This window comes from Catharus ustulatus, chromosome 2, assembly GCF_009819885.2.
Source record: "Catharus ustulatus isolate bCatUst1 chromosome 2, bCatUst1.pri.v2, whole genome shotgun sequence".
NCBI lineage: Eukaryota > Metazoa > Chordata > Aves > Passeriformes > Turdidae > Catharus > Catharus ustulatus.
The window spans coordinates 80,348,663-80,363,353 of record NC_046222.1 but is presented as its reverse complement, the minus strand read 5'-3'; positions in this window follow the sequence as shown (position 1 = coordinate 80,363,353).

Here is a 14,691-nt window from a genome sequence, read left to right as displayed (position 1 = left end):
AGGTTCCAGAACAACAATATGTCTTGTGTATGGTATGTCTTACAGGCTGCTTTAGAGTACACTCTTGTAGACTCGTACTGAAGAGAGCTATCATGGTCTCTGACAGTCTAGCTTAATAAACTCATAAGCATACACATGCTTTAAAGTACCATATCAGCTTTAAAATGGACAAAAGGTGGTATAAATTTAATTTGATCTCAGTGGTAGCAAGCATTGTAGATCTAACATGAGGCACAATTTTTTCTGCCTTCATGCAGTTTGCAGGGTACACAAGAACTGAAATGCCTGTCTTATTTGCTTTTGCCCTTTGGGTAATCACTATCATTTTAGTAAGCTTCTGACTGTACTCCAGGATATTGGTAATGAAAGCCAATATCAGATGCATACAGTATAAGACAACCTTAATGCAGTGCTGCCACCACACATCATTACTATCAATTTGACCTTGTCAGCACACTGTGCAATATGTTCTTTGCTTTAGGTTTTATTACTGCTATTCTTACTGTCTGCAGGAGTTACATGATCTAATTGATCTCTACAGCACCTCACCCACACAACGAGAATAAGTGTTCCGTCTTCAGGCATATTATTGTAGCGATTTCTTGCATTTATCCACAGCCCATAAGTGAGCAGACCTGTTATGTGCATTATTATGTACTGCAATGTATTTTGCCTTTTAGATAAGATTTTGCACTGCCTGTCATTCACTCTCCTTTAACATGAGTAAAGAGCTTATTAGGAATGCATACTTCATCCTCTGAGATTAGCTGCTGTCAACACATTTATGCCACCATTTATTCTAAAAGTGTTGCAGGGAAAATGCCATTCAACAAACATATAGTTTTTGCATGCTTATCTTCAGTATATTAAAATTTTATTCAGGTCACTAAGTCAAATCGAAGAGCTCCTGAGACCAGAAATACTTAATGTTTTTCAGTTTCAATAAGCAGTGTAATGAAGAACTAAATGCATTCAAGAAGGAAGAATTCTAGAATTGCAATAAATAGATTATCAAAATTATTTCATATTATGAAATAACAAGGAAGAACTAAACTACAGAAGTGTTACAGCAGTTGGAAAAGTTTTCCAGGGTCAGAGAAGGAAGACATTTTGCTGGAAAGAAAAACTAGGATTTGTTAATCACGTCTATAAATGGTAAAATGGAGAAAGCTGATGAAGAGGAGACACTGGGACAGAAAAAGGGCAGAGAGAGATTTAAAAATGAAAACAATACATAATGAAGAGGCATAGGAAGAATTAGGACAAGGAATAGAGAAAGCTGTGATTGCTTTGGAATAAAAAGTCAATTCCAACTGATTTATTTTAATCTTGTAAAGCTGGGAATTTTATCTGATATGATCATCTTGGTTCCCTTGATAGTCTGCAGAGAAGGTTATTTCCAAAGGCTGACTCCTGTCCTCCCTCAGAGATATATATATTGCTAAGCAGCCTGAATTATAGATGCTTTGCTCTTTCTCTCTTTCAGCAATGACTCTGATGGGAGTTTAAACTGACTATCAACATTTTACATGGCTTTACTTAGGAGGGATGCATTTCCCTAACAGTATCAAGATGGTTTTACACCTGCAAAAGCACAACCTAGCAGCAGAAGCAGCTGGGCTGATGCAACAAATATGACAAAACAAGGCTAAACAAGGTTAAATCTAGCATGAAACTGGCAAAAACCAGTGGAAGAATGATTCCTTAGTGTCGTTATCAGAAGAGTTGATAAAAAACCCCAAAACAAATGGCCCTCCAACAAAACAGTCTCAGTAGATTTATTACAGAATTATGGGTAAATGTAAATTTTGATGATCTTTAAACAGTCTTATACTGCACAGAGGAAGACATGAATATGTTTATTTAATCTTATTTTCTTCCAGAGGAAACATGATATTTTCTCATTAAACAGCTTCCTCTGTTTGAGATCATGTGCTTTACATCCAGATCTTCAGTGAAATAATTTGGTAGATTTCCCCTCACTTTTAGAGGCAGTAAGTTGGTGGTGACAGTACATGGAAAGGACAATAGGAATGCTGGAACCCTAACATAGCTTAGCACAGGAAGAAGCCTAGATATAAGTATTTCAGAAGTCAATTTTTTTCTAAACTATATATTTTTTTAAATATAGATGAGTTTAGATTAAATCAGCATTATTTGCGCAGGCATTAAAATTACTAGCAACTTGATCTTTTATAGGCTTAAGCTGAAATATCTCACAAACATAACATTACATATCAGATCATTCCAGTAATAGAAATCTTGTGACAGAGAACAGACAAAAACATCAAAAAATGAAATCCATAAAGGAAACAAAGAAAAGAATAAAACTAAAGCAGTAAAGCATTTGCACATAGTTTCAGAAAAGCTTCCATTTTAACTATTTTTTCAAGTGCATCTACAGTTTTAATAGTTACCTTATGCCTGTCACTGTAATATACAATAATTTTTATATTTATTTTTTAGAAAACCATGGAAACAAAATTTACCCCTATTTTTATTTAATAAAATTTTGCACTTAAGGATTTATTTAATGCCACAGTATTATTTATTAATTTATAGATTATCATTGTAATAATTCTATTGTAGTACTAATATAAAAAGCAGATCCAAAATGCAATTTAGGAGGGACAAAATTAATTCGGTTGTAAATCTACTCTGTATGATCTGTGCTATATTTATGTTATTGATACCTTTCTAATGTCATTTCATTAATAGTATTGAAAAACTGCATAATGAAACACACATCTGTGTCTCTAGCACAATAAAACCTGTCTCTACTTGAAAATAAATGTATTCTACAGTGGAAATTCACAATCTTTCAGGGCAGAGTTACAATGTTTGACTAAATGAACTGATATGTGTACAAATCATCTCAGCTCAAAGCAGACCAAATTAAGCAAATTTAGGCAGTTCCAATTACTTCCAAGCTAAAATAAACTAAAAATGAAACAAAACAAAACAAAACAAACCCCTGAAACCAAACAACAGATGAAACAACAAAAAGGAATCTAATGGAAAGTTGAAAAAGAGATTATTGTGAATATTTGTTTCAACTCCACATTTTTTTCTCTTCAAACACTTTCACACCCCATTGTTGCTAAGAATATTATTCCTATAAATAAAGTATATTTGGAGGGATGATTTGCCTTTTTAAATATGTGTTAACAGGTTTGTTATTATATTTCTAGGTGCAGTAGCTTACATTTATAGACAAAAGTTATTAAAACAAAAGCACAGACATCTGTTAAATGTCTGTGTCCGCATTAGTGTGCTCGCTAAGAGCAGTAATGGGGTTTGAAAGTGAATCCTCTGGCTATCCCTGAGCATTGATTTCAGTTTAAGAGGGATATTCATTAAAAACTATTTGATTATTTTTGATGTTCACTACAACAGGATCTCTGGTCTCAAATCGGCCTCAGATGCACTTACTGTGCTGGGGCAGATTTAAGTGTTTAAGTGTCCTTTGTGGACATCTTCTTTGCAGGAGGATGGTGGGGACATTTATCCAGTGAAACTGAGTAAAACTAACCTGGAGCAAGTAAAAGCCTTATTGCTATATAGAATATTTCATATATTGTCAATGTAGGCACTTTACCATTGGTATTTTGATATAGCAAACCTGTCCTAGGGTTACAAAATTTCTTTCTGTTGTGGACTGTAGCATTTTTCATGCACATTTGATAATTTAATTTCCACCTAAAAGAGGACCAAGCAAATAGAAATGGAAACACTTAAATGTAATTGGTCATTCAGACACCAAAAACATGGATGATTTGTGAACAATTCCAAAGAAATTGTTTACCTATACCATGTATTTCAACCCACACTAGAATAGTTTTGAAAATAATTCTTCAACATGTACGGACAAATCAGAATAATTATGCAGTCCTTCATTAAATGAGAAAAAAAAAAAAAGGCAAGTGCTTGATTTAGTTGCAATGGGTAATTTGGGCAAAACTTGGTTATGTAAAAAATTCTACTGATAACATAGGACGAAATACTGTGTTCTTTTCCCGTTAAATTGCAAAGGAAAGAGTTTAGCTGATGTCACCACTTTGCACCTAGTTGCTGTGGATAGACAACATATGGAAGTCGGCTTTCTGATTAGGATTTACGGATTTTGTGGGACAAAAGAACTTAAAGAAAAATTGTCAATAGAATTCTGTTCCACCATGGTTAATGTGTGCTTCGAGTTCTTCTGAGTTCCATTTAAATATCTTTGTCTTTGCAAACAGCCACATCTCTTTCATTCAGCACTTACCTTTCCTTAGCCAGGACTTTTCAATGCAGACATTAATCTCCTTGGCTTTCAATGCTGAAATGTCCCTAATGTTATAATCAGCTTTTCATTTAGGAGGAACAGGAGGCAGTTCCCAATAGCATAGACAAAGATGATTAATTTTAGCAATCCACCAAGATTTGAGGATTTGTGGCAAGAAAAAAAGGCACAAAAAGACCTCAGCGCATCTGAACTGTACACATCTGTTCAGTATGTGTGTTCCTCAAAATTCACACTATGGTCTAGACAAAATCCTAGCAATAATCTTTGCAAAGAGGAAGTGGGTATAAATAGTGGTTGCTAAACATGGAAGGCCAGAAGTTGGAGGTTTCTAACAACCCTATTTAGAGAAATACTGGCTGGAAATCAATACCAGAAAAACTTTATGCAGCTTGGACAGCTATATTGCAGAGGGTGTTCTTTTGTTTTGAGAAGCCTGTATGTTCCACAGCAGGCACAGAGACAGTGTTTTACCACTACTTGGAAACAAAATAGAGGACTGTGACATCTAGGAATTATAAATATGTTGACCATCATACAATTAATTCTAACTTGATTATAAGCACACTGAAACAATGTAAGCAAGAGCAGTATGTAATCATTTTTTAGCATTGTCAGGGCATAACACCATGAGCCAGACAATTCAGCAATGTACATAAGTATGAGAATAATGTGACCACCAAATGGGAGAAGTTGCATATAAAAGGCATTAAAGTAAGACAAAGTTGCAGAGAACAATAGAATCACAAGGGTCTGCAAACCCACAGGACTTCCAACCAAGTATACCATGATAACTAGAAAGATATCCTTCACCCCCAAGGCAGCATCAGGTGGAGATTTCCATGCTAAGGGTGGGAGAGAGAACTGTAGCCACAAATAGCATGAAGACAGCATGAACAAGTGAGGAAAACTGCGGAAGAAACAAGATAAAACAATGCACATCTGACTTATCCTGTCAACAGCTCTCAAGGCTGATCACTTTGTTCTCACCAAGGACAACAGAAGCCGTAGCCAGCAGAGGCATCAGTGATGTGGAGTTGCACACACAGGTAATTTAGAATTTAGGTGTTGAAGACATGTTTTACACTTTGTGTTGGGGACAATGTAATAAACTTTAAAACAAAGTTGATTGTTCATGTGCAATAACTAAGCACTGTCATGAAGTGTGCTGTTAATGAACAAATTTAGTAGATACAGCTTTTGAAGTGTAAAGACAATCTGGCTTGTCTGTTTTTTGAGCACTCTTGTCAGAGTAATCAGGTTTCTTTCTTTGTTTTTCACTATGTGTGTATATATACACACATATTTTCAGTTGAAAGTAATATATTGCTCTTGTTTTCTCAATTTTATACTCAGATGTAAAGAGACAGACATTTTTCCTAACTGAAGAGCAAAACTGGATCTGGATCTTTAAATATTTTTAATTTACAGGCAGGTGTTGGCTTACATTATAATATCTAAAATCTTTACCTCTGCTATTTCTTTACTTACATTTCCACCTGTGGACACTATTTAAATTAGTCATCTCTGGCAAATTGCCTAAATAAAGAGTTTAGCTCTTAAGTTTGCTGATTTTTCAGCTTTCTTATACCAGAAGTCATGAAGTCAGTGAAACTACTCAAGCAAGCAATAATGTATTCTTGCTGTCTTATAGTTTAAATAGACATGGATGAAAGTTTTCTCTATTCTGACTCTAAAATAAACAAATATATAAGTCAAGGACTTGTTGAAGTTATTTATGACATATAAATTAAAACACCTTAGATATTCATGTTCTTTGCACTCTCTTGGTTGAATAATGTGTTTTAATATTACAAGTCAGACAGTGACTCAGAAGATATCACTTTTATATCAAAGTATTAGTCTTAGTTTGTTGTTTAGAGCTGATTCTGGGTTTTTCATTCCTAATTTACTACCGATACACTCAGCATTTCTATAAAGTCTCACTATATATTTCTTCCCTTTAAAAAACAAAAATGAACTAGTTCTTATACACAAAAGAAGTATTATCCTCTTCAAGCAACACACTGAACACAATGATAGACACTATGTAAGTCTGAATCCTTATGGCGTAAAAAAGAAATCTCATGTAATAAAAAGCCAGTTAGTTATATATAGTAATGAAAAATCTTGATCAAGATACACAAATCTTTATTCACTATCTAGTAATTTTGTTCATGTTGTACTCTGCAGCTAACTATTTATATGGTAGCCATTAACAGCCTTAAATTTTGGATTCTTTTTTTGGTCCCTTGTTTTTTCTCATCCGCCTTGTTGTATCCCATAACTCAACGATTTGTTACTTCTGTTATATACCTTCCACTTGACCTTGTTTTTCTTGACAGAGCTCTGAAATACAAAGCCAGAAAGAAAGCTGCTTTAAAGACATATCCTTTTTTTTTTTTTTTTTTTTGAGGAGGAGGAGGAGGCCATTCTGCCATTCTGACTCTGTTGGGTTTCTGCTTCAGAAATTTCAGGGAAAACAGGAAAAGATAGGAAGAAAAATAAAGTTTACAGAATCATACCATACCGTCCTATTGCAAAGGATAGTAGAGAGGTCTGAGAGCAGATCAAGAACAAATTATTAAGGCTATCTAATATATATTAATAAAGATCTACGGTTAGACTGATATCAATCACCTAAATTCTTGAGTTTAGCATTCTGATTCCTTGGTACAAGGATTTTAAGGGTAATTATAATTAAAATTACAATTACCAAATACATGAGTGTACAGAAAGTGTTTTCAGACAAAAATCAAAAACTGTATCTTCACTAATCATCTATCGCTCAGATTATGCTCTTATCAAGTTATATGTATTATTATTTTATTTATTTCATGCTTCTAAAGAACATATTAAAATGACAATTAGAACCAAAGAAAACCCAATACCATTCAGAAAGAACTTTTCTAATCACAGATTAAATAATTCACTGAAAACAAAAAGAGAAATATACCAAACTTTCAAAATTTTTTTCCCCTTCTGAACAGGTTTTTAAAAATCAAACTGTCTATGAAGATATTCTGACCATTTTAAACAGTTTTAGTCTAGAAAGTTGCATATGGAAGCCTTAGAAGCACATAATATGTATCAACTGCAGCTATAAATAACTTACCTGAAATTTAACTAAAGCTTAAAAAAATAAGCCAAAGAATTGAAATTCACAGGCATAAAGCTCTAATAACATGACAAGTAATTCAGTTCCTTGAGGTACCCTGTCAGACATTTGCTTTTGAGCTAGAGATACCAGATTGTCTTCTTAACGTGGTGGAAAAGCATATATCTACAATGGGTTTATTTTGTTTTCATCCCAAAATAAATGTCCATGATGACACTTCTGCACAGAAACCTTTTTCTTCTCAGAAGATTAAATAGCAAACCTAGAGTGATTTGCACAGTTTAAAGTATTTCTCTAAGCTCCCTAGGTTTTATGTGCATAAAGTCAGATGAGAAGATTCATTTCATGTGTCTCTGATTTTCAAAGCCATTAAGTTGCAGTAGAAAACTTGAGGGAGTTTGATCAGCTGATTGATATATAAATATAAAGATAGTGAAATACTGCATAGAAAAATGTTACAATGAACATGACTTTGAAATGTAATCCTTTATTTCACTGCATTTCTCCCTCACAAATCAAAGCATTCTTACTGTATTTTCCTTTATTCCATAAACTGGTTACTTACAAGTAGAAAAGCATTTAAAGAGTAGAAGCTTGAATCAAGATAGCTTAAAGACCAAAAGCAATACTATCATCCCTGTAGAAGACTAAAAAAAAATGAAAACTATTTTCTAAAAACTAAACAAATGCATCCATAAGAGGATGATGATACATGTCTGGACCAGTAGAAAATTACTGCAGAAATTGAGGGTAACATGGGTACATCTTGCACATTCTTCTTTTTAAAGGAAGGAGAAGTTGGTAGCAGTGGGATAAAAAAAGAAAGTCTAGTGAAGTAATACCACGGAATAAAGCAGAATTACCAAGGGACCACAATTGCCAACTGCCTGCTGTCTCATCTTCTAAGAGGCAATAAAGAATTCTCTAAACAGTTTAACACCCCATATCTCTGGTATTATTCCATTTAGCTGGAAAATAATATCTTAGAATGCATTATATAATGTAACCCAGAAAGAAAAGTCACACCAATATTACTATGTGATATGAAAGGGAGTTCTACTATATTTCTTTTAAAGTATGGATGCTGCTTAAAAGCTTGCATAAAAGCTTATTTTTTAAAATAAAGTATGAATTTTAAAGGCCTAGTGTTTGGTTACCTGATTAGAATATATTGCAGATTCAAAATCCTAAGCATATACTCGTTTTCCATTATTGATTTACTTACTTTTTCAATTTTCAAAGATATAGTGATATGAAAGTGTTATTATGCTTAAAATTTAAGTATGTTTTAATTGTATTTTTTACCAAATAGAAATATTTTTTCCTGTATTTTAGTGGAGAGTAGAACTTATATAAGGATAAGAATTTGGCTTATTTATGTTAAATAGTCTCAGACTCACATATGTCACACCATATATTTCTTTATTTTGAGCAGAAGAGTCCATTTTGGGATGAACCCTGAAGAGAAAAACAATAATAATGACTGGTCCTGATAATAGGAGTCCCAAGTCACTTTCTCTACTCAAAACCAATACTTACTTGAAGAAAAGCTATATGCCCTTGCTTGATATAGAGTTTGAATTTAGGTGTTGGATTCTGACTCAGAAATTGTTCAGAAAATTGTTTTTTGGATGTTCATCTTTTACTTTCCTCTTCCTCTACCCCTCCTTTACCTCCCACCCCACCCACCCCTTCCCACGATGACAGGTTTTGTGAGAATTTTAAAGTACTTTGATTTTGACTATGTTGAAATTATTTTAAGTTGAATCAATTTAGAGAGTGAATTCAATATAATGCAGATACTAAATCTTTTTCCTACTGCCAATGAAAGGCTTAATATCCCCTCTATGAGGTGAAAAATCCTGCAATCTAATGAAAAAGAAGCAATGGCAATGAGTGATGCATAGTAGAGATACTAAGCATGCAATTGATTTCATAGATGCTTAATCCCCTGGCTCCAGCTCCATAAAAAGCAAATGGTTATATGTGTATTCTCTGCATTTCAGTGGCAATCAACCCAAAATGCTTCATGTTTCTCGCAAGAGAAAAATCTTTTCAACTATTATATAGAGAGATTTTGCACAGCATAAAAATGTATTATTGTCTCAAGCTGAGCATGGCAAGAACAAATCTACTAAGCAGTTTGAAACAGATAATGAATAATAATGCTCAAGTCTGTGGGAATCCAAATCTGAAGAGTTCTATGAAGGGATATTTGGACATGCTGTTCCTCCTTGGAGAAGAAAATGCAGTGTGTGGATTGTTAATTCACATTTTAAAAGCTATTGATTTAGCATAATGGACCACAGAATATTTCTTGAGCAATTTTAAGGCAGAGCAGGGATAGTAAAGTCACAGTAATAGCTTGATAAAGGGATCTTGTGTTTGCTTAAATAAATCAGAATCTGCAATGCACTTTATCATACTATTATGCAGAGGTCACAACATGTTTTTAGATTGTGGAAAAGAGAAAATACTGTACCTGAAAAAAAATATTTGCAAAAGAATAAAGGCTGGGAAACAAAAGAGAGACTGTGATTTCCTCTGAGTTAAAATAAGACTTTCTTATTGCAGTCACCTTAAGGGCCAGAGTTATCTAGTGCTCCATATATCACAATTGTGAAAGTAACATTAGCATTCAGTGCCTCTTGGAGAAGAAATATATCCATATACATATTTAAACATAGATGATCTATTTGCAGCATGTGATTGATTGTGAAATTCAATTGTGACAATAAAAAGGATTTTAGTACATATTAATGGATAAGTATAAGGAGCAAGACCTCCAAAAGCAGACAGATAAAGCTCCTAGTTGCCATTGTAGGTGAAAAATCAAAAATGCTGAATTTCAAAATTCATTCAACTATTAATTGATATTTAAGGCAATGGTGAGTTTCTCAAGTCTCTATCTAGTGGACAGTCTAAGTCTTGTCTATGGGAACCAATGGAGGAGTTGATTTTAAACCAAACACATTTGTAACACATGATATGTATAAATATACAAAACATATTATACAAAATTGAAGGGGGTGCTAATTTTACACCTTGTAGGCTGTATCTAAGCATTAACTTGGCACATGGATAATGCAGATTTTTTGTTTATTCAGTAAGTAAAGGTTATAAGAAGATATTAAGTTTTAATTTAGTTTTTCCTGGTTATCGTTAAGAATATCTCTTTCACATTTTATTCATAGTCTTTAAATGTTTGATTTTTCTAATTGGTAAAGCACCAATCACATCTTTTTGTGTCTGTTGTTTTCTATTATTATATGAAGTAACCTTTGTTTTGCCAATTTTTCTTATTAATTGCTCCTGGGAATCTTAATCCACATATGTTCAAACTACCACTGTCACCTCCCCTCCCCGCTAAACAAACAAACAAAAAGTTAAAAATACTATTTATAAAGCCATAAAAAAAAAATATACATATATATATATATATTTTGCTTTAAGGGAAGACTCAGAAGTGTGATGTATCTTGAAGACAAAATTACATTTTTCAGCCTTGACCTCCCTGACAAGATTTTGTATTTCGATTGACTCTCAGTTTTAAACTAATTTACATTGGCAGCAATTATTTTAATATCATCGGAGACCCCTACTATTGCCACTTGAGGATTTAATTAAGCAGCCTTGAGCACTACATTATAAAATGAGTAATAGAGTCATGTCACTAATGTTCAAACTGTGTTTAAACTTCTCAGTGTGGCTGTTTATAACATCTCCATCTCATTGTTCTCATTAGTTGCAAGCAAAGCTGTGACACATATCGACCAAAGAGATAGGGGGTTTGGTTGTTTTTGCTCTTAAATCATTCAAGGACTCAATATATTTCAAAAAGGTAAAATGTGAAATTCCCCCCTATTGTGTATTTAGAATTCTGTACTCTTTTCAAATAGTAGGAATTTTGTTTGGGAAAAGTTATGAGACAATTGAAACGACTCACCTAAAAGTAAAGCTAATATATATTAACTTTAAAGAATGGAATAACATTGTGGAGAAAATAATAAGCTTCTCTTTGACAGAGAAAAAATATTTTAAATGTTTCCCAAGACAGCCTCAGTTTGAAACCTGCAGTGTTTTGTGATCCCTTATCCTGCTGTTACCCAGTGATCCTTCTCTGAAGGTTTGGTTCACTCACTGTATTTGGAAAATATGGTGCTTTTCTCAACCATGAGTGATAATGTCAATGCCAGGCCCTAAATATTTCTTTAAAATATGCCATATTTCTGAAAAATATTTTTTATTTGGGGGCAGCAGCTGCCTTGCATTGCCTTATTCTCAGTCACCAAAGAAATTAGAATGCTGAGGATTATTTTAACAGTGTTTTTTTTCTAGTATATTATAGCCTAGTACATTATAGTGGACTTCAGTAAAAGCCATGTCTTAATTCTCTGTGATGTACTACCAAGATTCCCTAAAGGAGAATCCTTCCCATTGCAGAGAGAATCACAGCAACATTATTCAAGGCCTCCTCCCTGCTGCGTGAATACTCTTGAAGCTGATTGTGGTTTTTTTCTCTGATGTTGAATAAACATTGACACGAATCAGTGCTCTGGTACTAGAACTGTACCTTTGCTTAAATGGTGAGGTCCATTTACAGTCTGAGCAAAAATACCACTGTTGGAAAACCTCAAAAGTCAGAGCATTCAACTCAAGCACATTCTTGTGGCTGTGGATACTCTTAACTGTGGGGAAGCACAGGTCAGGTTTGTGCCGGACAGCAGGCAGCCAGCAGACAGATAAGGTTCAGGAAAGGCTGGAAATTTTCTCCTGTATGGGTCTGGGTGAGGTCACCTTGGGTTAGGAGAAAGGGCCTTAGGCACAAAATCTGAACCCTGACATTTCACTGAATAAAACTTGTTCTGTTTTATTTACAGGGTTTGTATTCCCTACAGCTGACAAAATAGAAATATTCCCTTCCCTGACTCATCACAAGCCCCTCATATTTTATTTAGTGAACAGACTATTCAATCAATACAAAGATGTTTAGAACATATTATTATAGTAGCAGACATATAACCATTTGTCTGATTGCAAATAGCTTCTATGTTTTTGTGCATGTCCAGTAAGAACAAGACCTTTGCAATTCTTTCTTAAATGGATCCATCCTTTGATTACATTCCAGACATAGCTTTTAATTTTTTAAAAATAATTATTCCCCAAGTAGTCTACTGGTATGTGGTGCACAATTTTAAGACTTGCAATCTCAGTGGTATTAAATCCCACTGAGATAAACACAGCAGCCTGCTTTAGTCAAGAAAAAAATGTAGACAGACTTTTTCTTTTCTTTTTTTTTTCCCAACATAAGTTATAACTCTACTCTACCTGACTGACAATTCCAGTTAGAAAAGAGTTATTATAAGAATTTCATTCTGTGTGTGAAAGGTCAGAATCAGAGGTTAAGTGTTCTACAGGCAGGCTCTAGGCTTGTTGTTACAGAAGCCCGAGGAGTAAAACCATTTTCAAGTAAAGCAATAATGGGTAGAGATAAGCAAAACAGAAAAGCTCTGGAGGAAAAAAAAAAAAAAAAAAAAAAATTTCTGTGTTCTAAGAGGAAAAACAGAAAATAAAAATTAAAAAAAAAAGTAAAAAATCTTTACTGCAGGAGATCTAAATAGAAGAGTCTGTTTCAAATAATATGAGCAACACATATTAAAATAATCCAACAAAACTACTAACTCTCTCTGCAGTCTATTATCAGAAGATATACAATTATTCTCAACTAAACTATCAAAAATGGTACATAAAAATTAAAAAAAAATAGTAAGACATAGAAAAGCACAGTGAAATTATATACAACTTAACTTTCGCCCCAGGATGATTTTGTGCATTAACCATATGATTATATTTTTCATTTGTGTCCTTGAATGAACCTGAGAAATGACTTTACTTGTCAGAACACTACTTATTACTCACTCCCCCTTTGCATGGGTGATAGTGAGTAAAATACAGACTGAAATAATAAATTTGGAATCTTGTGCAGAGATTTCTGTCAACTGTTGTCATATATTTTTAATTGTAGATGAAAAATTATAATTATTTTTCTTTCACATGATCATTTGGTCTCTTTACATATGTATATAAATTGATTCCAATGCTTGCTGTTTCACATTCACATGTTTCTCACTACTAGTGAATTATATGAAGAGACAAGGCTGGTGTATATTGCTGCTGTGGGAACTTGAGGTAGTTTTAGGTTTGACAGGACCTGTCAAAGGATACCTTTCATAAAAGTTGGGAACCTGCACACTTTAAAAATAACTTCTTGGCTCATAATGAAAGAGAGAAAAGCCAAAAGAGTAACAAAAGTTTTCTACATATCAGCAAGTTTGATCACTACTGTAGTTACAGTCTATCTGCTACCCTAAGGATGACAGCAGCACTTGTCAGACCTAAATTACTGAGAGTGTTAACAGTGTTCAGGCAGCAGCCAGCCAAAGAACAAGAGCCCACTGCTTATTCCAGCATTTACCATTTCATGCGTCTTGAGACAAGGTCACTTTATTCTGCATTATGGCACTATGAGATGTGAAAAGGAATTATAATGGATACTCTGAGTATTATTCTCTGCAGGTATGTAGGAGCAAAAAGTAGGCTATAAACAACATAGTTTATTTCTGTTCTGAATATAAGAACAATTTCACTTCAGCATTACTGAATGTAATCCATTCTTGACAGCTTAACCTGTGCAATATTTAACACTAGTCTTGTAAATTGAAGATAATGTAAAAAGTTTTTGCTGAAATATTAAAAAAAATCAGACTATTCATAATTGCCAAACAAATTCAGTTTCTGATAAAATGTCTCATTATTACAAGTAATGTCTAATGGCCACAATTAATACCCTCTTGAGGTTATACAGCTATATTTTTGACACAAGCATTTCTCCTGTTATTAATTTCCTTTTTTGCCCCTTTTTTCAGAAGTTTGAAATATTTCTGCTCTACCTACTTTGCTTACATAAACTGGATTTATATGTACATCTGTAGAAAGAAGCACTGTGTACATGATATTTTATTCTGAGTCCACATTTGAGCTGTTAAAATTCAGACCAGCTAGGATAAGCTGTTTCAATGCAGAAACAAAGTACCTGGCTACGTTTTAAAGGTAGAAAAACTAGTAAATTACTAGTTTCAGATGGACTGTATAAAGTGACCTCCCAATGTACTCAGTTTTCTCAAAAGTTTTGATTCATCCTGTGTGGTTTTCCTCAAATATGTCTCAAACCACAGTGAAGGTATTTCCCTACATAAGTAAATTACATCTACTTGGAATTTCTTCTCTCTGT